Genomic DNA, 23,818 nt, shown 5'->3' on the forward strand with positions numbered 1-23,818 from the left:
TAGTTGTCTTGACAAGAATTTAAATATACATTTCATCATGATAGTGACATATACTATGAGCCCTGATGAAGCTTGCGCATGAGCGAAACACATTCACTGTTTTTATATGAAGAAATACCAAATAACCTATTGAAATGACATCGGCTGGAAACAGTTCAAAATATTGACTGTTAGGGTTTGTGTTAAAAAACCTCTGTAAGTGGATTTGATATAATCCCTGCCTCTCTTATCCTATATATAATTTCCAATGTTGAAATGTTTGACAGCTGACCTATGGCAATGTTCCGACACATACACAGGAGCTCAGTGGTCATGCGGTACATTGGTCCTCAGCTGTCTTGGTAATTTGCATACACACAGATAGGCCTCAGATACACTGTGATCACCACACAGCACATATGATGGACCGCAGATACACTGAAATCACTACATAACACATACGATAGGCCTCAGATACACTGTGATCACCACACAGCACATACGATGACCACAGATACAATGGAAAATACCCAGCACATACGACAGGCCTCAGACATGTCATGCTATGTCTTCTGACAAATTGCTACTTATTTTTCTCTCTCTGAATGCAAAGTGAAAGGAGTTTTTATACTGAATTATGTGACCATATTGCTGGGGTACAGGGAGTGTGAAAGGAAAGCCTGTAAGTGTTGTCTTTTTTGCAACATTCAACAAACTGTAAATGTCTGTAAAAGCACTGTATGCATTCAGCAGTCAGAAAAGCAACAAGCATTTGCAATGCAATAGGTCTCGCATTTACGCAAGTTTGAACTATTGGCATTGTAAATGACAGTGGCTTTCATTTATGTTTCAAAAACCAAAACATAAATAAAACGCAATGTCATTTACAATCAAAATAGCTCAAACTCTCGGAAATGCGAGACCTATTGCATTGCAAATGCTTGTTACACGTGTTAACACTATCTGAGCCTTGGTTGTACATCATTAGTAGCAGTTTAGCATCCAAATGAAATGATAAGCACCAGAAAGGTGACCGGTCAAGCTTTGCAAAGGGCCTTCCACTCTGCCGCAATATGTGTTGCTGTGTTTTTCTTAATTTTTTAACCATTTGAACTAGAAACGATTTTTTCTTTTGTTAAAATTTGCAGATTATTCAACAGATGATGGATTATGTGACAAATCCGACAAATCTATAATCATGCACAGAACGCTGCAGCCGCACAATCACATAACTCAAGTGCCACTGAGCATAGGTGAGCAGTTACCTTCAGCAGAGTGTCTGCCTCTGCTTTGCCCCATGAGTGTTCTGTGTCTTGTAGGTTTTTTGGATGCCTTTGAACTAGAGATTATGTTTCTCTAAATTACGTGACAGATGGTGGAGCGATACATTATAAATCTGTTGAGTGAATAATTACACTGAAAATAGTGCGAACGCATGACTACATAAGTCCAGTTTTTTATCAGCATGTGTATAGACTTTCCAGCACATTCGTAATCTGGGTGCCACCTTCGTGCAATTCTGAGAATTCCATTATTCCGTTACGTGCGGGCATTAGAGCTATGTGGGGTCAGATGAAAACTGTGAAGTTTAATAACAACAAATACAAATAAGTTTCCTATAGACATTTACAATGTTTAATTTGTGCAGGTGGTTGAAGGTGATCCAAACCTGCACTCATTTTTGGAGATGGGGGCCTATTTATCATAATCAGACTTTGACCCAGAACAAGAGAGAGAAAGACAGAAAGGGGTGAGAGGAGGAAGAAGAGAACGATAGGAAAACAGTGACAAAGGGAGAAACCAGGGATGAAAAAGAGCAGGCGCATTTGAGAAACAGTCAGGAGGTGTAGAGTGGAAGAAAGAAGCATGAGGTGGAATAAAACTGGGCAGCCTTGGATTCTGACACCCCTGGCATCCAGCCGAGCGTGGCAGACTCCTGAGAAAAACATAAGACCCGGTAGGACGTTTGTTGTGTGTTCTCTGAATGAACAGGCAGGTAGCTGTGACGCACTACTAAAGGTGTTACCTATGCCACCCTACGCCCTGTTGTGCAGTCTCCTGCGATACTATGCATTCCACTACTTATAGGAGTTACACCGCCTGCTATGGCACCCAATCCCCCCGCCCCTCCCTTTCCTCAGACGCACCTGTGCGCTGAGGTAAAATGGCGCATTAAGAGGAACATCGGCCATTCCAAGAGGGGGCAGGAATGTGGAGGGTCAGACGCCAGGAGGGGTGTGGCTCTGGGCGGGGTGGCTGCCGTTGGGACCGGTACCTCAGGTATCAGGCTCCACCCTGCCCTCATTCCACCTGTTCATGCTCTCGGTGCTGGACGCGGCGCTCACCCCGGACTCCTCCTTACGCAGAAGAGCAATCCTTTAACTGTTTTGTATTTTTTTAATTTGCATTCTTTGTTTTCTCCTTGGATTTACCACCCTTCCCGTCAGCCAGGAGGACTCCTGCTTAGAAGATCGAAGGCGAACAATTCGTTTTCCACCTAAAAAAAAGCTAGCGAAGTCCCCGTTGTGTTTTTTATGCCCGGAAAGTTTGAAGGCTCTTCCGTTTTGAGGGTGACATAATCGAGGGGTGCCACTGAGAGGGAACCCCCACTTGGACACCGAGATTGGCGATGGGTCTTGCACCCACCCTCGCTGCTGTTCTGCTTCTGCTCCATCAAGGTGAGGAAAACGGACGGAACCACCCGGGACGTAACGGAAACACGGGGGGAGGGAGGGGGGTCTTTGAAAAACATATAACGCAGAGGGCATGCGTGACATGTGGAAGAGGTGTTAGTCGTTAATTCACTTGCTTATACCATATCAAAAGCTACTATTGCCGTAACCTGATTTTTACTGGTGCAAGTTCTCCATAGTCTCTAGTCTCACTATTGTATGATCACTGGGGTGAACTCAAAGACTTATTTACAAGCCCTATAAGGATTTTTATATTAATCTAGTCAATATGAATTCATAGTTGCTACATGGAGAAGAATCGCATACAGAGTCCCACACTCACCATGGTCCGGTCTCCGCGGAAACTCCCAAGAGCCTCCATGACGCCCAACAGTGCAATGTGAGGCATCAGCTCGATCTTTCGGGCAAGACCTTCGGTAAGGACGAGACTAATCCTACACCAGTAACTACCTAATGTAGGTTACTCGCCAGACCAGGTGAAAAAAGTCAGCATCAGGTTGTGTGCAGTGAAAGCAAATGGGGTGCAGGATCTTGCCAGCTCTCCAGGGCCGGAGGGGGTGAGGTACGTTGCATGTAAGCAGATGCAAGAGGCAGTGAAAGCAATCGCTTTCACTTTCACGATCGCTAAAGTAAAACACTGAAACCCGCGAGTGGTGCGCGTGCCACAGCGAGACATGTGCTTTCAATTATAGCGCCAGTGTCTGGGCACGCTAATTGAAACCACATGGGCTTTGGTGCGCGTAACAGACACCAATAGGCCATGCGCGGAGCAATGCACCCGCCTTTGACCTATTGCGTGCTCTGTTTTAAAAAAACACACAATCAAAGCCCAATAGCGGAACCCAAAAGGAAAAGCACACGCACGGGTGTGTGCGATTCCCGTGTCCGTTTTCAAATCCCTGACAAAAGGGCTCTCGCCTGCGCGAGCTATGCTACGCTCTGCAACGCAGGGTTCGAGCCCTAAAAATGAAACACAATTTTTGTAATTCTGAAGTGTGAGGGAAACAAAGATTTGAATAGGATCAAATCAAATCAAGACACTCTACTTGTTGACAAACAAATTATAAACATTCACAGAAAGTCGATTTCCATACAATATCATTTGTGTGCAATATAGTTTTATCAGTGAAATATGTTATCAGTAAAGCTGTATGGCTGTGCAAAGTTAGTAGCCATTTCAGAAAAAAAATGTGTCGTCTGTAAATGAAAATGTGCTTCCACACGATGCTTTAGTTACATTAAAAAATCGCTCCCCCTCGTGTCCATTGAAGGTAGGTGGTCCAAAAAGTTTGTTATTCTAAAAAGTGGGTCGCGGTTTCAAAACATTTAGAAAGCGCTGCGCTAATCCATTTGCTGGTGGTCACTGGCTCAGCGTTTTCCTGCTGCATTACCACAATGCAGTGTGTTCATTCATTCATTTAGCAAAGCAGGAGCTCCCACAGCACCCGAGTACACTCAGAACCTATGAACAGCGTCAGGTGCAAGCGATGCCCCTGGCTTCAAATGCACCCTCTGCTGAGAACATTAATGGGACTCTGGTCTGGTCTTTTTGCACCTTAACATCAACCTTTTGCTAACAAATGGGGAATAACATGCACAAAGGACAATTGTCCCCATTTTGTAAGTATTTTCCCCCTTGTGAACACAGACCTAGTGGAGTTTGTGTTTAGCTCCTAGCGTCTGCATGTGTTATTCTAGAAGTAACTCACTGCTCTGTGCTGGGCTATAAAACCCCTAACTTACCCCAGCCTTCGGAGGTTCTCTCCGGTACTCCAACCGGTTACTTCGCTCTTTCCCCCTGTCTATAATTATGCTCATAAACTTTATGGTGTGTAAACGGGCGCAGTTTATTACATCGTAAAACGTGAAACATGCTGGGTCATAACTCATGACGAGACATCGGTCATTGGTATGAACCGTGCATCATACATAGCGTAGACTTATAAACACAATCTTTGAATCGCTGTGGATCATATCATTATGCGGTCATGAGTCATTTATGTTTACTGTTCACTCCTTGCTGTACCATCATCAAGTTGGCCATCCTTCGGCTGACAGCATTTTATTCGAGGTGCCATTGTTGTTGTAGGAGAGTAGGATCCGCCTCTTATGTTGCCCCCACTTTTTTTCTGATGTTTACACTGGTTTCTGGCTATAGTCTGGCTGGGACCCTGCTAATCAGGGCCCCAGCCTCTCTGTTCTCTCTAAACAACTTGGAGTGCATATTAGATGCACTAGTGATTGGATACTGTGGTGCCTTATGAGTCCCTAGCATATGGTACCTTAGGTACCAAGGGCATAGGTACTTCACAGGCCTACCAGGGGCTGAAGCATGTATTATGCCACCCCTGAGAAGCAGACTAAATCTGACACCACAGGCCTGCTACTGCAGCCTGGGTGAGGTGGTGCTAGCACCCCTCACTGAGATATAGGTTCCCTATATCTCTCCTGCACACACATTTAAACCTATCAGACACCCCTAAGGCAGGCCCTATCAATCCTGAGGGCAGGGTGCTTGGTTTCCATGTGAGTTGTCTCTGCCAGAGCAGGGCCCCTCTGCAGCTCTCAGAGTCCATTCTCTGGGGCTGTTTGTGAATGCGGTCAAACCATATACTCTTAAGTGCATTATAACCTCGCGGTTAATGCTAACTTTGGAATGGCTGCATCAAAGCATGTCGTGTTTGGTGTCAAACGCTTTGGAATCATACCCCCACACCAGTAACTGGTGTGGTAGTATGATCCCACCCTTCTAAAGGGATAGACATGTACCTACTGTGGAAACGCGGTAGAATCCTGAAGAGCCCTGGCATCACAAAATGGATGCCACCAGTCACAGACACTGGGCTCCCCTCCTTCTGATGACCGAAACTCGCAGTGGAGGAGGCCCAACAATAGCTATCCTGTCACAGGGAGGTGTGACCACCTCCCAGACAGGGTTTAGTGTATTGGGGCTGGGTGGGTGCACTCCTAGAGTGCTTTGAAGTCCTGCACTGGGGGAGCAGTAGGCTCCTCTGTGCATACACCAGTTCAAACCGGCTCAGGGGCTACCTGCCCCTGCTCTGGCGTGAAACTGGACAAAGGGAAGTGGGTGTAGCCACCCACTCCCCTGACCCTCCCATAGGTGGGGTCATAGAGCTAGTCCCTCCCTTCCTTTCAGTATAAGTTAGGGAACCCTTGCCATTGCAAACTAGATACCCCTAGACGACGCTCTGTAGACGAATCCCGGACCTTCAACGTTCCATTACCTCTGAAAGACGGAAGAATCTCCCTTGGAGTCAAGGAGTGACTCCCCTGCTTGACAGACACCAAATCTTGTAATCAACGGTCGGAAACTCCACCGCTCCCGCCGGAGCCTGAAGTCCCTGCAGCCCAGGAAGAAGATTTCCTGACTTCTCCAAGGCCATTGTGAGTCCCCAGCGACGCTGAGGCAAGTGGACCCCACGAGTGATGAGGAACCACTGACCCTGGGTACCGTGCACTATTTTCGAGTGCAACCCCTTCACGCCATTCTATGAACCTGTGCATTGGACCACGTGTGGTTAAAGCCTCCAGCAGGAATCCCTCTGAAGATCAGAGGCCTACCCCATCCCGAGTGAACGTGGGCCCCTGTTGAGTGAATTCTCCCGAGGCTTCTTCACGATCCCTTGCCGGTTGGCTTGTGGGTCCCCGGAAGACTTTCCTACAGTTCCAAAGGGCTCCCCTGGTTGCTCCAGGCCTGTCCTGACTTACCCTTGCTGGGTGAGTCCCTCAGACCTTGCTAGTCTGCACCGCTGACTTTTTATCCTTTCCACAAGACTTGCTGTTACCAAGGCTTGTTACTCCAATCTGGTCACCGACACCGCAGTAAGCTGCAGACTTCATGGGACACACCGAATCCAGCTCCTGGTCATCGTCGATGCCTCCTGGACCTCGTGGCTGAAGAGTTAAGACACCCGTGGATCACCTGAACTCACCCGACGACTGTTGGCCTCCATCTTCCTTGCCCCGGGTCACTGCCAAGTGACTTTGAACTGTCCTCTCTGCTTTCAGGTCTTCCTTCTTCTGAATCCAGCCTTGGATTCCACCGGACACTTCTCCTGTCTTCATAAGCAGCAAGTCTTCATTGGCTCCCATTGAAAACGACGCCGCGACCCGACAACAAAAGACACCAAAAGACACCTATGCACCCGGCTTCCCTGGATGAGGTAACTCCAGCACTACGGTGCTCCTGTGGGTGTTGCCTCTAGAACTACTTACCCTGTAAGTGACTTGCTTGTAGACTCTCCCGAAGTATCCTTAAACTCTTAAATTCCAATCGCGACTTGCTCCATTATAGCCAATAGGGATTCGCAGCTGTGTTCTCACACTGCATGCGTCTCCCGTGGGTCCTTTACTTACCTGCCTTGGGTGGTTTTGTGAGGCCCCAGCGCTTCTAGAGGCCCTAGGCCTTGTCCCCTTGCAAGCCGTTATCTCTAAGTCTCTTTTTTAGTATATGGTCTGGTACGCCCCTAGGGCCCCAGCCATATTTGTGCTTAATTTATTGTGAAACGTTGATTTAAGCATATGTTCCTGACTTCTAATCTCATAAAGAGATTAGCAGAGAGTTGTTAGTAATAAATACAAATTTGATATATATACCTGTGTGGTGTCCTTTCATTTAGTGATTCAAGAGATTATAAGGTAAAACAAGCTGCTTTACATTCCTCTAAAGACTTAGCCTGAAGGCTGCTCTCCACAGCTACCACTAGGATAGCTTTCTTTAAAGGTTGTCTTAAACCTACTACCATAAGAGTCGAATTGTACTGGTGCAAGGTGTCCACTTTAACTAGTGAACAGCATATATACCAGGCCAACTTCTCACATTTGTCAAGCCCTGTGGCTTCTAGGCTTCCCCTTGCTACCAATGTATGGCGTTCGCGACCCTTTGGCCGAGCCTGGGCTGCAAGTGCCGTGTCCGCCTAGAGCTGACCCTTAGCTGACCCTCAGCTCCTGCCACCAAGAGTCCCTGCCGTGAGGCATCTCAAGGACCCTGTTTGAGCGTTTTTTTAGGTCTCACTTGAGCCAGCGCGCATGCGCTGCTCTGCGAGACATTTAGTAAGGGCTTTAAACTTTGGAACATGCTCGTGCATGTGCTTTTGTTTTCTGCACCCGCTATTGGCCTTTGCATGCGTCTCTCTAAGAAAGACAGCATGCAATTGGCCAAAAGCGGGTACATGTCCCGCCTTCTCTCTGCCCTGGCCTAGGGTTTACGGGAGCAAGGGCGGCTTTCCTCTCTCGTCATGGCTCATTAAGCACAGCATGCACTTTCAGCTCCAAACGCGGTCGCTTTCATTTACGCGTACCGCGCTTGTTTTATTTATTTATTTACTAGAGCGCCGTAATGCCTTTCTGCACAGAACACCCCTCCCACCTCCCAAACATCAACCACAGCGATGCCGTGGCTTGTTTCTTTTCTTTGTGAGCCACTCTCACTGTAGTCACAACATATTTTTTTTAATTAACGGAGCATTGCGCTTTCATGCGCTTTAAATTTTAAATGCAGTACTGGGCTGTACTGAGCCCTCATTGCTGTGCGTGTGCTACATGAACGGATATTTGTTTGTTGTGTAGTGTGCAGTACTGGGCTGCACAGAGCTCTCATTGATGTGCGTGCGCTACATGAACGGATATTTGTTTGTTGTGTAGTGTGCAGTACTGGGCTGTGCAGAGCCCTCATTGCTGTGCGTGCGCTACATGAACGGATATTTGTTTGTTGTGTAGTATGCAATACTGGACTGTACAGAGCCCTAATTGCTGTACATGCGCTACATGAACGGATATAATAGGCTCTTGCTCTGCAAGGTCTGCTGGCTGTTTGTTTTGCAAATTCATACAGCGCAAACTGAACTCAAGAGTAGTAGAGACCTTTACAAGACACCCAGTTACATTACACAAGAGAACATTCACACAGGAACACATTGCATTTTAGAAGTCACAGGAGAAAAACTAATTTGCCCAGAATCACACATTGGTAAGCCAACGCGGTGACCGCACGTGATCATCATGTGTGATTAATCAATTAAGCTCCCCATGGTCCCATTTACTAAAAACCGGGTGCCAAGGAACATTCGCATGCGCTATAAGAAGGGACCACCCCGTTAAATCTGTTTCATGTTCTATCTACTCGCCGTTTTTTGTATTTAATATTCGGCCTCTTTCTGCTCTCCCATGTGCCCCCATTGAGATCCTCCTCTTCCATCCGCATTCTGCCAGCACCCTCCTACCCAATAGTCGTCCACCACCACCACCACTAAGTCCAACACCACCACCACATCGTTCACCACCACCACTATGTCCACCATGTCCACCATGTCCACCACCACGTCCACCACCACCACCACCACGTCCACCACCATGTCCACCATGTCCACCACCACCATGTCCACCACCACCACAACCACCACCATCACGTCCACCACCACCACCACATCCACCACCAACACATCCACCACCAAGCTCAGCACCACCACCACGTCCACCACCATTACGTCCACCACCACGTCTACCACCAACATGTCCACCACCACCACCAAGCCCAGCATCACCACCACGTCCACCACCACCACGTCCACCACCACCACATCCACCACCACCACCATGTCCACCACCACGTCCACCACCACCACATCCACCACCACCATGTCCACCACCACGTCAACCACCACCGCGTCCACCACCACCACCACCACCACATCCACCACCACCACATCCACCACCACCACGTCCACTACCACCACCAGGTCCACCACCTCCATCACCACCAGCACATCCACCACCACCACCACCATCCCCACCACCACGTCCACCACCACCACATCCACCACCACCACCACGTCCACCACCACCATGTCCACCACCACCGCGTCCACCACCACCACATCCACCACAACCACGTCCACCACCACCAGGTCCACCACCACCACCACCACGTCCACCACGTCCACCACCACCCGTGACAGGTAAAGTGTCACTGGAGGGCAGGGGCAATAGGGGTGTCAACCCCGGCTGTACATGGGACATTTAAGAATGCATTGGGTGCGAGAAGACGGGAATAGGGGCTAGAAATATTACCCCTGACCCAAGATACATTTTGAAGAGGCACAATGTCACAGGGGCTCCTGTAAAAGCACTTGCAGCACCTCTACCTCACAGTGGCATACCTGCATAAGCTACTCACTCAAAACAAGCATTGGCATAGCCAATAGGTCTCACCTTTGGGACCTTATAAGTGTTTAGTCATGCAACACTTGATGTTGTTGCACCAAGGATATTGTGCTGGATAACTAAATACTTATAAGGTCCCAAAAGCGAGACCTATTGGCTATGCCAGTGCTTGTCTTACTGGCCTTCTATGTTATCATGGGCATTCACAGATGCGCCATGCTGCCATTGGTTTCACGACCGCTGGCAGCTCCCCTCCTTTCCGTCTACCTTTTCCCTTAGAAAACCCTTTAGGGCTCCAACTATGTTCAACAGGAACATGTCCATCCCTACTCCAGACAAACGAACCCTATCCTCCGCATAGTTGCAGAAAACCTAAGGTATTCCCAGCCCAGGCCTTAGCGAAACTTTCTTATTGATATGTCTTGTTTTCACCTGGACCTCTCTTTCACTACACGGCTCCAAGCCCCCCTTCATTTGAATAAAGCAATGACTAGGGGTGGGCGGAATTTTTAATTCCGCCAGCGGAATTGGAGGAATTCAGTAATTCTGCATTCCTCTTGTAATGCGGATTTAGTCACAAATTCCAATGCCTGTGGAATTAATTATTCAGCATCACGCACTATGTCCCCCTATACAACTAACACAGTGCAGAACTTGGATGCCAGGTGCAAACAACCAATCAGATGAAAGCTACATTGTATTTGTGGGGGAAGAAACTATGGTATGTTTGGATTGGTTGCCAGAAATCACATCATGTGATTGGCTGCCATGAGCTATTGTGGGTTATCCATAGGATGCGGGGTCTTGGACATTGTATTGTAGTGTAAGACTACCCACATTTCTATTGGTTATGAGTCACCAGCTGGAATCCTGGTGATCCATCTGAACTGGTTTGCTTCTGGCGGGTAGGCTCCCCCAAGGTGGGCTCACTCTTAAACTCGAACAGGTCTGTAATACTTTTTAATTGCATATCTTCTCTTCCTGCAGTATTTGTCCCCGCCGGTTATGCAGTACACCCATGTTCATTCACCTCTTCCTCTCTAGGTCGGTCTGGAAATTGTTATGTGTATTTTTTATTTCTGAGCACGGCTGCTTGAAGACGCGAGTAAACGGTGGCCTCCTTGGGGGTATGCAGAGTGACTCATGGCTGCCGCTAACGCTTAATGGTGACGTGTCACAGATTCTATTCATGTTCCACGCTGGTGGTACCGAGCCTGAAAGTCTCGGAGATTACCCACTCTATGCAGGTGGCTCTTTCTTAAAAACAAATCGGCTTTCGTCAGTGCTGCGTAAGTATAGAGTAGCTCGTTACTGGACATATCAGGATTACCGTGGAATTTGGAATGAAGCCCGACCTTAACCAAGAATATTGTTGGGGGCAGGGTCGGTTGGGCAAAGCGGGCAATCAGCCACGGTCCGGTACGCAGGTGCATAGTCCTCATATGAACAGGTGAGATGTTGTGCTGTTAATACTGTAAAGTCGATGTCAATGTGAATAATGATACATTCACATATAGAAACAAGATTGCATCTTTATTGATGAATTCGCCCATTGTGAACTCCACGTCAACCCCGACTCAGAAATGCCCTGAGACCCAGGCCCGAGGTCACTGATTGACCGATCACAGGTGGGGTAGTACATAGCCAGCAGACAAAGCGTGAACAGGAGATCCCAGAGCAAACCCACAAATAGGTGCAGCAACACCACAATGGTCAGAGAGATTGGCACCAATAAAGCACACATGGCCAGAGGGGGGCACACGTTCCCAAAACTCCATAAAGTCAGATGCCACATTAAGTTAGGAACACTAAGCCAATCAGGACTTGTGATGCTTCTGTGGCAAACCTGCCCTGCTATTTGAAAGGTTCCCCGGTGGCGGTGATGCATACGACTTTCAGATTGCTCTCTTATGGGAGATAACTGATGTTGAAAAGTCAAGGTTGCTTTGGGATTAGGCCGGGGGTTGCCTATCTGGTAATGGTTGCTTCTGTTGTTACTTGACAAAAGTACTATTTACACCTACCTATACAGTTAGGGAGACAACGCTTTGGCCTTCAATTAATCTTATTACCGTGCGTTTCGATTCCCTGAGCAAACTGAAAGCTTACTGTTTCCAAAAGATGTGGCCCTGACTTCTGCTAAGGAGACATTTAATCTTCAGGTGTCACGGCCCTCTTCGGGGATGCAGGAGCCACTCTCCTCTCACTTCCCACGACATTTTAGAGAGCTGGTGCATCGTAATTGTAACTTGTCTGGAACAAAGGAAATAGCACATTTTTTTCAGAACTATCGGCTCTGAGTTAGTTAGCACCTTCCAGAAAGCATTCAGAGTCAATCCATCTTTTATTCACTCCCTGCTCTGGAGCATCTTTGAGGTCTTTCGCTGGTCCTGTTCCTGATTGCGAGGACAGTCATTTTAACATTTTTGCTCTGCAATGGATGTCCTATTTCGAGATCAAATGGGCCTTGCACTATCTCGTGTATTAATGTGCTGCGAGTGCATGGTGCAGTGCTTTGTTTAACCCTTGCTTTGCGCACTGAATGATCATTGGTTCTTATCATTTCGGCCTGTGTGGCTTCACTGCGTGCAGCCCGTTTTACGCTGTCTGCTGTGCATTTTAGAGTGTGCCTTGGATTCATGCCTGGGGTCTCAACTGGTTGTGCTTTCAGACATAAACGTACTGGTGTACCCCTTTAAAGACCATATGGATAGTTGTCCTTTGTTTATTCCGTTGCTCCTGGCCGCATTTTGCAAGCCTCCCTGGACTGCTTCTGTCCCATTTGGATTGAATCTTAGCTCTGGTTTGGCGGATCCCCGACTGGCTGTTTTCACTCCCGCAGAGGATGCTGTGGGGGTTGGATGGGAACATATTTGCTCCATAAAAGTGCTCTGACGTATGCCTCTGGGATCATCGTCTCTGGATGCTAGGAACAGAAATGTTTTGTCTACCTCTCGGAACACAAAGGGCCCGATTCACAGAATTAACTTAAGACAAAATCCTTTAAGTTTAAAGAGGATTTTATTGAAGAATGAAAAAAGTTGCAGTACAATAATAATATACATATATGATAAAAAATACATTATAAATCAGATCAGAGCAATGGAAGAGGTAGAGATGGAAAGAGAAAGAAGAAAAGAGGGAAAGAAAAAGGGATATCATCAAAAACATATTACAGCAATATATTAAATAAGTGGTAGTATAAAGAGCAAATATGATTTCATAATACAAGAATTATTATGTAACAAGAAATAGAGCAAATTGGTAAAGTTACCTATAATAGTACTATCAGAAATATTAACAAGAACAAAAGCATCAAGGAGGTTTAGATACTTCTTCTCTGCAGGGGTTGTGTAAGGGAATGGATTGGGCAGACACATTTAGAAAAGAGGTAACGGGTAGCCATAATAGGTCTCTTTTAATCGCAAGGGAGATAGGATAGACATATGCTCTATCTAGCCTATGGTTATAACAAACTCCATACCACCATGCTTGATAGGAAATAAGGGAAGTATCTTTCCAAGCTTTCGTGATTTGTTGAAATGCCACAGCAAGAAGGAGGTCAACAATGGAGGTATCAGTGTTGGAGGGGGACCATATTTGTGAGAGACTCCCAAGAAAAATATGAGAAAAAGAAAGGGGGAAATTGGTAGAAAAAATGGAATTAATTTGTCGCCAAACTTTGCCCCAAAAAAGGTGAACAGCAGGGCAAGAAAACAACATGTGGTTAAGATCAGCCACTAAAGCCGAACAGGACCAACAGCTGGACGGGATAGAGGGGTCAATGAGGTGCAGTTTGGATGGGGTAATTAAAAGTCGATTGTATATAAAAAATAGCGTTTGGGTTGTGTTCGCCGCTCTAGATGATTTCCTTATTTTGATCCAAATGTTATCCCAAGTAGTAAGAGGAAATCAATCCCCTAAATCTGATTCCCAGGCACATTCCACAGAAGATTTCGTTCGATTAGCAGACGTATCTCGTAATTTTTTATAGATTTGAGAAGCCGACGGAGAAGAGTGCAAAGATGGTAAGGAAATGAGAGAGGAATTGTGTTGAATGGAAGTATCCGTAAGGGCATCCAAAGTAGTCTGAGCCGCCGATTTTAATAGAATATATTTAGGGTGAGAAGAAAGAGGGAGAGAGAAACGATCCTGAAGAACAGAAAAGGAGATAAAAGAACCATCATGAAAGAGTTGATGAGTCCATTTGAGACCTAGGGAGAGCCAATCGTTCCAAAAGATAGATCTATTTTTAATTTTGATAAGAGAGTTATACCAAATAGGGGACTGTAAAAAACGAGCACGGTCGTCTAGGTTATGTAAAATAATGGGTTGAAAGGTCTTACAAACATGCTGGAGAATAGGAAGAGAAAATTTCTTTGGAGCTTGTGACAATGAAACAAATTCTTCAAACGTAAAAGGTTGAAAAAAGGAAGATTCAACCTCTACCCATAGAGGACAAGAAGAGGGGTCGGAAGTATGATCAGAAATGAAAAAAGCAGAATGAGCAAGGAAAAAGGAAGTATGATACGACGAAAAATCAGGAAAGTTAACACCACCTAAGTGTTTAGGAGATTTGAGTCTAGAGAAAGACATTCTGGCCGTTTTGTTTTGCCATAAAAATTTAGATAAAATGGAGTAGATATTCTTGTAATAGAACTTAGGAATGTGAACCGGAAGGTTTGACAAAAGAAATAGAACTAAAGGAACCAGCATCATCTTGATAGAATCTAGTCTACCCCACCAAGATAGGAACAAAGGATGCCATTGACTCGTAGAGGTAGAGAGAGCAGTAAGTAAATTTTTAAAGTTCAAAGCCACTGTGTCCTTAATAGAAGGTGTAAACCAAAGACCAAGATATTTGATTTTGTTCGGGCTCCAATTAAAGGAAGAAGTTAAAAAATCGGCATGAAAACAAAACTTATTAAGAGGAAGAATTTCGCACTTGTCCACATTAAGCTTATAACCAGACACTGATGCATAGTTCGAGACTTCTGATAAAAATGCTGGAAGAGATGTATGGGGATTCGAGAGAAATAATAAAATATCATCTGCGTATGCGGAAATCTTTAACTGTGTAGAACCATACGGGAAACCAGAAATATCAGCGTTCATACGAATTTTAGTTAAGAAGGGTTCTAATGCTAATATAAATAAGAGTGGGGACAGCGGGCATCCCTGTCGAACTCCTCGGAGAAGCGGAAAGGAAGAGGAAACAAGGCCATTAGCTAGAATGAAGGATGTAGGAGAAGAATAAAGCATTGAAACATAAGAAAGAAACTTAGGACCGAAACCAAACCAGGAAAGGGAGGAAAAAATAAATTGCCAATTGACTCTATCAAAAGCTTTCTCAGCGTCCAATGCAATAGCTGCCAAGGACGACTTATGAGAGTGCGATTTACTTAAAACATTAAAGAAGAGACGGGTATTATCAGATAAGTGACGTCCTTTGATAAATCCACATTGTTCTTTGGCAATTAATTTTGGGAGAATTTTTTCTAAACGAAGGGCAAGGATCTTGGCAAAAATTTTGTAATCTAAATTAATTAAGGAAATGGGCCTATAGTTCTTACAAAAGGAGTGATCTTTACCATCCTTGGGGAGAAGACAAATAAGGGCCTCCTGAAAGGTACCTTCTGATCTTTGGGAAGTTATAAAGGATGAGAATAGATGGTGAATCCTAGGAAGAAGTAAGGTGGAGAAATGGGAGTAAAATTCTATAGTAAACCCATCAGGGCCAGGGGCTTTACCCCTCTTCAGAGTTTGGATAGCCTCCAAAATGTCATTACGGGTAATGTCAGCCTCTAAAGGGGAAAAATCAACTTCTGAGGAGGAAGGTGGGGCAATGGACGATAAATAACGAGTAATTTCGGATACAGTTGGAGAGGCATCCGGAGTATATAGACGCTGATAGAAATCCGTAAATTCGGCCAAGATATCTTCATCCTTATGGACCTTAACATTAGCGGAGGTAACAATAGATTCAATTTTGGTGCGTTCCTTCCTGACTTTGAGGTATCTAGCAAGAAGATTACCGGCTTTATTTTGGGCAGTATAATACTTAGCACTAGACTTAAGTAAAAATAGATTGGCAGAATCAGTGGAAATTTTGTTAAAGGAGAGCTTAGCCTTAATAAGATTATCTAAGTCGGATTGCTTCTTAGAAAGGTAAAAGGAGTGTTCTAATTGTTTAATTTGTGTGTTAAGTGATTGGGCTGATTGAGAGGCTTTACGACGCTTGCGGGCAACAAATGTAATAATGAAGTCTCTAGAGGCGGCTTTAAAAGTGTCCCAAATAAGAGAGGGAGTTAACTGAGGTGAGTCATTTTCTACAAAAAATGAAGAGGCAAAATCCATAAAAGCTGGTGGAAATTGTGGGTCCAGTAAAAGAGAATTATTAAACCTCCATCTCCTAGTGCCTTTCACGGGGGGGAGTAAGTCCAGGCTTAAGGAGACTGGAGCATGATCAGAAATTAGGATAGAACCTATGTCTGAGTGAGTAATTAGCTGAGTGAGGGCTTTGGAAATGAAAATATAATCTAACCGGGACTGGGAAGAGTGAGGGGGTGAGTAGAAGGTATACTCTCTAAGAGTAGGATGGCAGAGCCTCCACGAATCAACAAGGGCTCTTTGGGAAATAATGGATGTAAACAGAGAATGCATGTGGGAAGGGGAGAATCTAGAGTCAGATCTTCTATCCAAAAAGGGATCTACAACCATATTACAGTCCCCACCCAAAATTAGATAATCATCGGTGACTTGCATAAGTAAGGAGAGAATATGGGGCCAAAAGACTTTGTCAGGAACAGTGGGAGCATAAATATTAATAATAGTCAAAGGAATTTTATTAATCAGCAAAGAAACTGCTACCCACCTACCATCTGTATCGTTATCTTGATTGACAAGCTGAACATCTAACTTCTTATGGCATAGAATGGCAACACCATTGCGCTTCCCAGAACCAGGAGAGGCAAACACATGACCAACCCAATTGCGACGTAATTTAGGAATTTCAGTATCTTTAACATGAATTTCTTGTAGTAAAACAATATCCCCTTTTAAATTTGCTACATGAGATAAAACTCTTTGGCGTTTAATAGGTGACCCAAGACCTTTAACATTCCAGGATAAAATATTCAAAGTCATTCACATTCAAGGAGAAAAATGTAAATAAAAGGAGAACGGAAAAGTATAAATAGGGAGAAATTGGATAGTAACCTTACATTAGTAAAGGAAGGAAAGACAAAGCATTGCAGAGAGAAGAGATAGTATCAAACACAAGAGAGAAAGGTAGATACATAATATAATGAATACGACCAAGGAACTACCATAAAACACATTATATTGAAAAGGGAAGAAAATCAAAGAATACAGAGATAAAATGAGAATGAAAGAGGTATGAACAAATAAGGAAAAAAGATAAAAGATAGATTGGAGAAACTGAACCCCGAAAAAGAGAGAGGAAGAAAGAGAAAAGCAATAGGTAAGTGTAAAAGAAAGAAGAATGAAACAATGATACTGAGAAAAGAAAGAAGAAGTAAGAGAGGAAAATAGAAAAAGGAGAAGAAAGCGAGAAAGCATACAAAACCAATTCCATAAACATAAGAACACAATGGCAAAAGACATACCACAGGAGAACAAGAAAGGATGAGGGTGTTGGAACCACATCAGGGAAATGAAACGCCGAACGGGAAACCACAGGGCAACGACGGCAGGGAGGGCGGCATCCAGGAAAATTGAGGAGGATAACAGACAGGGGCCCACGTATCCAAAACTAAGGGGAAAAAAGACCAAATACAGATGTTAACGAAGTGGAACAATAAACCATATATAGTAAAACAGCTAACATTCTACACGAGAGAAGAAAAACAATCATAATCTGGAGACATCCATAGACTCATGACGACAGTTATTCAAAAATTGTTGGAGAACAGCCGGATCTTCATAAGAGACAGTCTTGTTATTATATGTCACTTTAAAAAGGCATGGATGGAAAAGGCCATATCTCGCATTCAGACTTCGAAGAGCAGGTCTCATTTCCAGGAATTTTTTCCGACGATCTGCAGTCACTTTGGCATAATCTTGAGTAAAAAATAGATTGGAGCCTTGCCAAGAGATCTTTCCTTTTTGTTTGGCAGCTTGAAGTACTTTGAGGAGGTCCGTATATTCCAAAAAATATAGAATAGTACCTCGAGGTCTCGCTGAGGAGGAGGAAGAAGCAGACAACCGGCCCAAACGATGAGCGCGTTGAATGTTCAAAGGAGGAGATTCAGGAAGACCAAGGAGAGACGGTAAAAATGACTGAAAAAATGAAATTGGATTGGAACCTTCAAGGCCTTCAGCTAAACCATAAATACGTAAATTGTTGCGCCTGTTGCGGTTTTCCAATTGTTCGACTTGTTGTTTGAGTCGATCAACTTCTGTATGTAAGAGGGGTACTTGCTGTAGGGTATCTTCGGACGCGTCAACTCTTTGTTCAAGGACCACAACTCTCTGGACGGTGTGAGACCAGTTGTCTTCAAGGCTTTGTAGGCGCGAATTAGTTTCTTCCATATACGGCTTCAAAGCACGAATTTCCTCAAGGAGAAGCTCCATAGAGACTGAAGAGGATGTATTAGTAGGAGAAGGAGGGTTAATTTTTGCCCGTTTGCCAGAGGGCGGAGCTGTGGGTAATTTGGAGAGTTGTTTGGGGCGAGTATCCGCCAAAGAGGAGGATTTATGATCGGAGGACTCTGGAGAAGCTTCATCCATAGTGTCCCGTAGGACATTAAAAGGATTGTTGTCAGCCAGTGGCGAGGAGGTAACTTGGTGAGCTCCAGCGCGGGCGCCACTGCGAGCACCGCGCGGCATTGCCATGAAGAAACAAAAGACAAGGTCTCTTTTGATGACGGAAGAGACGGACCCAAGTAGAGATGATTCGGATAACAATATCTGTCAAAAATTGGAAAAAGTCCGCCACAGAGCGTTGATGAAAGGAGAACAAAAAAAAAAACAAAAAAAAAACTGAAGAAAAAAGATTTTGCGGGAAGTACTCCAATAATTGTCACAAAGAAAACCCGGAAGCTACACCATACACGAAGAAAAAACCTTTGTGCAAATATTATAATGTCAGTCTCGTAGTGAATGGTACTGATAAAAGGGTGACGAACGCATCAGTAAACTATCGTCACAGAAAACAAAATGGCGGCCGTTGTTCTGACTGACTGCATTTCTGGAAATAAAATCACCTTAACGGCATGGAAACTCTCCGTTATTCCTCACACCGATAGCTGAGGTATTCCGACGAAGGACATGTCGATTTTGAGACCCAGAACAGAAGAGAAGAAGCCTGGAAGCCCTCTACTGTCTACGTCGCCGCGGAGCTCCCGAAATCAGCGGCCATCACCAACGGCTCCAAAGCCACGCCCCTTAAGACAAAATCCTAAACTTACTACTTTTGGTATTCACAGAATGCACTTACTACTTTTGGTATTCACAGAATGGATTTACGACTACTAACTTTACGTCTGCACTCGGGCCGGAAATTCCAGCCCAGAGGCGGAGCTTCCGTCCCGGGGGCGGAGTTTCCAGCCTGGAGGCGGAGCTTACGGCCCAGAGGCGGAGCTCCCAGCCCAGAGGTGGAGATTTCGGCCATGGCTAAATCTCCGCCACTGGCTGGAATCCCCACCTCTGGGCCGGAAGCTCCGCCTCTGGTCCAGAAGCTCCGCCCCCGGGCCGGAAGCTCCGCCTCCAGGCCGGAATCTCCAGCCCGAGTGCGGTTAGTAGTCGTAAATCCATTCTGTGATTACCAAAAGTAGTAAGTGCATTCTGTGAATACCAAAAGTAGTAAGTGCATTCTCTAAATACCAAAAGGAGTAAATTTAGGATTTTGTCTTAAGTTAATTCTGTGAATCGGGCCCAAAATGTCTGGCTATTCTGTTTGGAGGATCTTTTTAACATCCTAAATTATTTTTAAATTGACCTTTTTTATGCTTTTATATTTTTTTACTTGACTTTCTCTAAATAGCATGATTGCTTTTTAAACAGCTTTTAGCTTGATTTTAAGTGTACGTTTTAGGATTCCTTTTGCATATGCTGCTGCATGTTAGCAATAGGATTTCCTCTTATAGATTGCTTTCTTAGTCAGGTTATGTCCTAGGAGTGGGTGTCATGTGTTACACTTAGGCCTGGAGGCAAACGCCGCCATTTTACATATACACAGGGGTTTCCTAAACATACCTTCACTTTTACACAATGACTTCTGACACACATTTGCAGCCATGACAGTCTGGATTTGTTTCTTGGAAACTATACTTGCTTACAGAATCAACTTCACAAGTACACTATCATGCTGCCTTGACACCATGTACAAGGTTTATACATATATTGTGGAAATGTGCTTGTTGTCGTACATATGCTGACATAGCTCTCTACTACACACAAACAATGGCAGCCTGATCAAGATCTCGGCCAAATGCAAGGATGCCTTTTGTTATAAATAAACATCTATTTTGGCAGAGGTGCGCTTTGCTGTCATTGACGAGGTCTGTAAATGCTGATGCTGACTGCTGACATCTTGGCGAGGGGTGACGAGCTCGTGAGCACGACGGGGACATACCTTCTTTCCCTTGAGGTAACAGGGGTTCAATCATCCCCTATGGGGATTCTTGGCAGAACACACACACACGCCCTAGAAACCTAGGTCAGGGGATGCATAGTAGGAGTACGCTAGATATTGTTTTATACGCTTGCATATATACATTGATTTAGCACGATGGTGGAACTTTTTATTCTGTTCACCGTCCTAGTACTTCTAATACTTTTCATTTGCTTCTGTCTAATGATCATTGGAGCACATATATTTTGTACCAGAATCATGTTGGTTTGCTAATGATTAAAAACGTCCCGCTGTGTATTCCTTGTGTATTTCTCTGAGAGAAAGAGAGCACGAGTGACTCAGCAGAAGGTTCTACATCCTTTACCATGATTCCCGGGGGATCATGGGTGTCATATTCAGTGGTTGCCAGAAACATTTGCTACCCGCCTGGGTTATGGTGGCACTGTGAGCTAGCTGGCGTATAGGATGACATATCCTGAGGGGGTGCATGGAGTCAGTCTGGCACCATCCCAACTGTTAAGCTGTCCATAAACATGCAGTTCCTACTATCAAGGGGCTCTGTCAGACATCTAAAGACCAGGGGAGTATATGAGGTATCAAGGGGGCCTTTCAGACGCCTAAGACCAGGCCACTCAATGAGGTATCAAGGGGCTCTATCACAAACCTAAAGACCAGGGCACTCTATGAGGTATCAAGGGGCTTTATCAGACACCTAAATACCAGGGCACTCTATGAGGTATCAAGAGGCTCTATCAGACACCTAAAGACCAGGGCACTCTATGAGGTATCAAGGGGCTCTATCAGACACCTAAATACTAGGGCACTCTATGAGGTATCAAGGGGGATCTATCAGACACCTAAAGACCAGGGTACACTATGAGGTATCAAGGGTGTCTATTGCACACCTAAAGACCAGGGCACTCTATTAGTATCAAGGGGCTCTATCAGACACCTAAAGACCAGGGCACTCTATGAGTATCAAGGGGGATCTATCAGACACCTAAAGACCAGGGCACTCAATGAGTATCAAGGGGCTCTATCAGACACCTAAAGACCAGGGCACTCTATGAGTATCAAGGGGCTCTATCACACACCTAAAGACCAGGGCACTCTATGAGTATCAAGGGGGACCTATCAGACACCTAAAGACCAGGGCACTCTATGAGTATCAAGGGGCTCTATCACAAACCTAAAGACCAGGGCACTCTGTGAGTATCAAGGGTCTCTATCACAAACCTAAAGACCAGGGCACTCTATGAGGTATCAAGAGGCTCTCTCAGACACCTATAGATCAGGGCACTCTATGATGTATCAATGGACTCTATCAGACACCTAAATACCAGGGCACTCTATGAGGTATCAAGGGGCTTTATCAGACACCTATAGACCAGGGAACTCTATGAGGTATCAAGAGGCTCTATCAGACACCTAAAGACCAGGGCACTCTATGAGGTATCAAGGGGCTCTATCAGACACCTAAAGACCAGGGCACTCTATGAGGTATCAAGGGGCTCTATCACAAACCTAAAGACCAGGGCACTCTATGAGGTATCAAGAGGCTCTCTCAGACACCTATAGACCAGGGCACTCTATGATGTATCAAGGGGCTCTATCAGACACCTAAATACCAGGGCACTCTATGAGGTATCAAGGGGCTCTATCAGACACCTAAAGACCAGGGCACTCTATGAGGTATCAAGGGGCTCTATCAGACACCCATAGACCAGGGAACTCTATGAGGTATCAAGAGGCTCTATCAGACACCAAAAGACCAGGGCACTCTATGAGGTATCAAGGGGCTTTATCAGACACCTAAAGACCAGGGCACACTATGAGGTATCAAGGGGGACCTATCAGACACCTAAAGACCAGGGCACTCTATGAGTATCAAGGGGCTCTATCACAAACCTAAAGACCAGGGCACTCTGTGAGTATCAAGGGTCTCTATCACAAACCTAAAGACCAGGGCACTCTATGAGGTATCAAGAGGCTCTCTCAGACACCTATAGATCAGGGCACTCTATGATGTATCAATGGACTCTATCAGACACCTAAATACCAGGGCACTCTATGAGGTATCAAGGGGCTTTATCAGACACCTATAGACCAGGGAACTCTATGAGGTATCAAGAGGCTCTATCAGACACCTAAAGACCAGGGCACTCTATGAGGTATCAAGGGGCTCTATCAGACACCTAAAGACCAGGGCACTCTATGAGGTATCAAGGGGCTCTATCACAAACCTAAAGACCAGGGCACTCTATGAGGTATCAAGAGGCTCTCTCAGACACCTATAGACCAGGGCACTCTATGATGTATCAAGGGGCTCTATCAGACACCTAAATACCAGGGCACTCTATGAGGTATCAAGGGGCTCTATCAGACACCTAAAGACCAGGGCACTCTATGAGGTATCAAGGGGCTCTATCAGACGCCTAAAGACCAGGGCACTCTATGAGGTATCAAGGGGCTCTATCAGACACCCATAGACCAGGGAACTCTATGAGGTATCAAGAGGCTCTATCAGACACCAAAAGACCAGGGCACTCTATGAGGTATCAAGGGGCTCTATCAGACACCTAAAGACCAGGGCACACTATGAGGTATCAAGGGGCTCTATCAGACACCTAAAGACCAGGGCACTCTATGAGGTATCAAGGGGCTCTATCAGACACCTATAGACCAGGGAACTCTATGAGGTATCAAGAGGCTCTATCAGACACCTAAAGACCAGGGCACTCTATGAGGTATCAAGGGGCTCTATCAGACACTTAAAGACCAGGGCACTCTATGAGGTATCAAGGGGCTCTATCAGACACCTAAAGACCAGGGCACTCTATGAGGTGTCAAGGGACTCTATCACAAACCTAAAGACCAGGGCACTCTATGAGGAATCAAGAGGCTCTATCAGACACCTAAAGACCTGGGGACCTGATGAAATATGCAGAAGCCCTCTCAGATTCTTACAGGCCTGGGTACACTATGAGACATCAAGTAGCTCTCTCAGATGTTCTAAAAGCACTAAAGACACTCAGTGGTCAACCCGAGACCACCATACCTGAAGGCATGCCCAGACACCTGTCCCTCTAAGAGATCTTTTTAGAGAACAAATGCCCAGAAGCATAGCATGTATGGTTGGGTGGATGTTGTGATGACTCAGCTGCACTGCGTTGTTCATGGGTGATTTTGTGTCAGACTCTGCTCTCATGGAGGTCATTTAGGGGACGCAGGGGACGTAGGGGTCGTGGCTGCGACCCTTGGCTTCCCTCTTGCGACCCCTGGAACTGACTTTGCAACCCCTGACTTCCTACATGGGAAAATCAGTGCCAGAAACACAAAGGAAGCTTTTCCTTATGGGTGTCGTTGG

General features: G+C 45.4%; 1 protein-coding gene across 8 annotated transcripts in view; it reads right to left on the bottom strand.

The window, feature by feature from the left end:
- The window catches only part of OBSL1 (obscurin like cytoskeletal adaptor 1), a 685,475-nt gene that overhangs the window by 633,169 nt on the left and 28,488 nt on the right, over positions 1–23,818 (bottom strand). Inside the window, exon 2 of one of the 8 annotated variants that reach the window (XM_085650177.1) lies at positions 17,483–17,628. The exons of the other annotated variants lie outside the window; for them this stretch is intronic. The gene's annotated coding sequence lies outside the window, so the exon portion shown is untranslated. The remainder of the gene's footprint in view (positions 1–17,482; positions 17,629–23,818) is intronic. 8 annotated transcript variants of the gene reach the window in all.

The sequence above is a fragment of the Triturus cristatus genome, chromosome 3_2, assembly GCF_964204655.1.
Source record: "Triturus cristatus chromosome 3_2, aTriCri1.1, whole genome shotgun sequence".
Lineage (NCBI taxonomy): Eukaryota > Metazoa > Chordata > Amphibia > Caudata > Salamandridae > Triturus > Triturus cristatus.